Source organism: Ostrinia furnacalis, unplaced genomic scaffold (genome assembly GCF_004193835.3).
Source record: "Ostrinia furnacalis isolate ACB-3 unplaced genomic scaffold, ASM419383v2 OfSCF0415, whole genome shotgun sequence".
Taxonomy (NCBI): Eukaryota; Metazoa; Arthropoda; class Insecta; order Lepidoptera; family Crambidae; genus Ostrinia; species Ostrinia furnacalis.
The window spans coordinates 175,686-180,419 of NW_021130654.1; positions in this window are offsets into that span (position 1 = coordinate 175,686).

The following is a 4,734-nucleotide window of genomic DNA, read 5'->3' on the forward strand; positions in this document are numbered from 1 at the left end:
TAACTAAGCTTTAAGTTTACTAAGGTACCTGCATGCCAAATTTCAAGCGTCTAACTTAAGCGGTTTAGATTTTTCGTACAAAAGGATTTTCCCGCTAATTACCGTTCCCGTGGGAATTCATATGTATCCTATAACCTGCCCAGTAGTATGAAGAATAATTGTACCAAGTTTCGTTAAAATCCGTAAAGTGGTTTTTGTTTCCATAAGGAACATACAGACAGACAGACAGACAGACAGACAGACAGACAGACAGACAAAAATTTTACTGATTGCATTTTTGGCATCAGTATCGATCACTAATCACCCCCTGATAGTTATTTTGAAAATATATTTCATGTACAGAATTGACCTCTCTACAGATTTATTATAAGTATAGATATGGCCGAGTTGGAATACTGTATAGATAGTATTACCGTGGTTTTAAGTACCCAAAATATTGTAAAGTTATCTCCTGGCCTCCACGAGACAGGCTTGCCTAGTGTGGAGTCCAAGATTAATATGAAAAATGTAATTTTTTTTCTTGCAATAAACGATTTTATTATTATTATTATTATTATAAATAATATACTTAATTAATGAATGTAGAGCGGTTTTATCTAATGCCAATTCTTTCCAGCAAACATCCTGAATGTCAAAGTTTACAAAGATCTTTGATAAATAACATAAAGAAGTAAAAGTCAGCGATTATGTTTAACTTAAATTATTTAAATAAAGTTATAGGAATAACACGGAAGTCGATATTATTATTCAAGAAATCATTATAATTAGAATTTAAATCGAATATTGATGAGGGCTACCATGAAGTTACCGATCCATTTCAAGTGAAAGCTGTTATAATTATGTTAACCACTTTCTCAGAAGGGCCAATCGATTTGAGATTGTCTATAGCCAACATTCTATTCGAATGTTTGATTATACTTTACATGTTTCAGGCTTAGTTTTGACTGTATGAATATTGTGTATGGTTTCATTTGCAAAATATGGTTGTACTCAGATCTATAACACCTGATATGTTGTAACGCATACGTACAACTTTTCAGCATATTCTCTGTATACTGGTCCTCGTACAAAAACATATCTATTCTTCGTTTCATCATTATCTTCACTTTGATCATTTGAATTGACATGAAATACCACACTAGGTCAGCGAGTCAGGATATTTTTGGGCATTTATTGGTAGAAAATAAGGCATCTCTCAATGACTTGATCTACACATAATAGGTACTCCAATATGTCATCATCATAGGTAGTAAATATGCACTCACGACAACGACTTTCTTATCTTCTAATTTATCAGAGGTAAATGGAGATTTTGTCTTACACACCTCACTTGACCAGGCGGGTTGACGTCCCAAATTTTTATATTTATAAATAATGAAGCTGTTTAAAATAATCTAAGCCCTTTCTTCGTCGGCCTTTGAACTCCGTAGGCTGTGCCTCCTCAGCTAATCTCGCAGCAACGATTACCGTTTTACTCCGCCGTAAACTGGCACTGATAAGCTCACGGGATACGACGAATGAATTTCAAAACGGACTTCGTTTTGTTGACGCCTTTATTTAGATGGCAAGGCTCCATTTTATAATGCTCCGCTTGAGTGTGTGAAATTGATAACGCAAGGGCAATTAGCAAGGTTTTTAAGTTGTGTGAGAGTTCTTTTTCACTGGAAGTTACGGTTTAGTGCTGGCTTTTGATGACTTCTTATTTAGTAATTTAATAGATAAACATGTACATGTATCGTAGCATGACGAGTGCTTTCATAAGACTATAAGAAAATAGGGAATATAGAGCCCAGGTTTAATAAAGTGGTATCATCATTTTTTGCAAATACTCGTAGCAGGGAAAGGCAATGTGTTCACTACTTACGTGAGTTTACTAATGCGAATAAATAGTAGTAGATATATCCTGAAACAATATAAGTAAAAAATCAATCGTTTATTTAACGGCAAAACGTCTTCGCACCCGCCGATCGCGGCCGCACAGATCACGCTAACAAAGTGACCCATCAGTCCGCGTGCAATGTTTTGTATTTTTCTTCAAAGCTTACCTTAAGAGGATTAGGGGGTAGGGGGGAGAAACCAGTCGTAATTTATCTTAGTAATGGCTCTAAAGAAGGCCCCGCCCTTTTTGGGTCTCTTCAGGAATCAAGGCCAGCGCGAATTTAAAACGGGAATTTCTTCTGGCAGACGTTAATTTCGCCGAAACAGCGCTGATTTAGTGCTAAGTGTTTTCCTCTTAACAAAGGACCTCTGGAATGTTTGGGCGATGACTCGTGTGGTGCTTATGTTTTGTTGTATGTTAAATGCTTGGCTATGGACTTGAGGGTTTGTTTTGTTATCTAATAGTACAGAGTCGCATCCAAATTATGATTGAAAGCTATGTGTGGCATTAGAAGTAAAAATCGATTTATGTTGTGCGGTATTATAAAACTTAATTTAAAATTTGATGATCGTAGAAGTTCGATAGTTTGAAAGGTACCGCAAGTCTTTCCCTCTGACTTTTTCCCAAGAGAACAGACCGAAATTTTGGATTTTAATTTCGCCAAGGAACCAATTAGCAAGGAAGTAAAAATCTTAGCTGAAGTATTTTTATTGGAACCATCGGCTAATTCAAGAAGCTTGCTTTGAAAAACTCGGGGCCACAACAAATCCAGCAATTAGAATGCGAACGACAAATTAATTTGGAACAACAAACCTAATTAAGGCAAGTGGCTTGCAGAAGTTGTACCTAAATCATATTGATACGAGCCAGGGCTTTGGGCTAAGCTTCTGCAAGATCCCGGAGATATTGCAAGTTAAAAAGTGAAGGCGGTGTCTTCAAGGTCACTTACCAATTGATTTTTTAGCCACCAGCTACATAGGCTTTCGTAATTAAAAAAGAAAAAAAGAAAATCGGTAAAGATAAAGTGCTAATGTTTGGTTAGCGTGTCTTTAACCTTTATAATGAACTTGTTCTAGCTTAAAACATCGAAAATGATAAGAATATTTTAATTGTAACTATTTTTTATAAGATCTCTCAAAGAATTGGCAGCATACAATACTTTCACCTTCAGCCTTCCTTGGTAAGTAGGTACATACGCTGTAGGTAAATGATAAATTTCATAATCACAGCTAGAGTCAGCAAAAGCGTAAGTATGGAAATGTACCATTAATATTTATCCCTTAACACTGTTACCTAACGCCCAAATCCGCTCCTAAACTGGACCACTCCCTAAAAGATGTCTCTTCATTTTACACCAAAAATAAAATCTTTATCCGGGTATTAGGGCCGCGGCTGCCTCGGGACGGCTATAATTTATCTCACTAATGGTTTTAAAGCTGACATCTGCCCTTTTGAGGAAATCATGAACAAGCAACTCCGGGTTTATTTGCTCTATAATAAAAATGCACTGAGCTTGAATGTATTAGAGGCGGAGTTTTATAGAGGACGGTTTTGGAGAATTGTGGGGATTTGTTTCAAGTAGGACGATATCAAAGGCTTTGGACTGGTTGATTCAGAGATATTGTGTTTTTAGAAACTGAAGGCTAAGTTGTATTTCATACGAAAATGACATGCTTACTAAGTGTGTTAATGATCATTCGATTATTTCGTTGCAAGATGATCATAATTTTATCGACAGATCTTTTAAATAAAAACCTTCTCAACAAATTCATATTATTTTCATAAAAATTACTCCAATATTTCTCTCAATATACATCATAATGGGAGAACAGAACCCACTTAAGTAATAGGTACATAAAAGATCCTAATCTCATCAGAATTGTTAATTAATTAAGGCCCTAAGGAAATAATATTTTCTTACATCTAGTGATTTTGTATTAAAAATGATTAGCTTTTATTTCTATGGAAAATTTTGGGATACCTACTAGTGATTTGAGTTTAAATTTTTGTTGAACTCGTATTTCGTCTTGTAGAAGGACGTATTTATAAGTCAAGGAACTCAATTATGTATTATTGGAGTATTTTCGTTGGTGACTCTTTTTTCATAGATAATGAAATATTTTTAATTAGAAGCAGCAAATAAGTATATTAAAATTTAGAAAGCAGCGTGCTTCAAGGTTCAATACTAAGTCCGTTATCATAAAATATAACAATACACGCGATCAAATCTTATGTGTCTCAAATTGTCATTAGTAAAGTTGAAAGTTGAACCGCCGAGTTGTACCGAAACCAGCGAATAACGGCGATAAATGGCTAAATATCTCGCGCACGGCGAACTTAGATAAGGGGCTCATTGCAGCGATAATACCCACCCATCTCCTATTACCGACGCGCGCTTTATCTCGGGCGTAAAGTTTAAGCGCAACGCACTCTCCCGAATTTAATCCAAGGATTAAGTTACCGAATGAAGTTCAGGGATGTCTCTGGATTGTCAAATATCGATAGTTGGTAGTCAAGCTCTATCATATAACACGAGTTATTTCCAGTGTCAGCTTACGATACTCTACTGCTGGGCGGATTTACGCTCCGCCCAACCAACGCGCCCCAAAATACAAATGACCATTATGAATACTGAGGTTGATATTGACTTATTAGATTCCCGTGAACGAATAACTAACTAAATAAACTTTTATAATACGAAAATGAACAACTATTTTAGATTGAAATGTGGGTGTGATATTGTGTCCCATTATTGCCCATATAGGGGTCGAATCAAGAAAGGCAGGTCCTCCCTTAATTTCCTTTATGAGTTGATGCTTAATCGATGAAATGACAATGATTTGCGCTATCGGTAT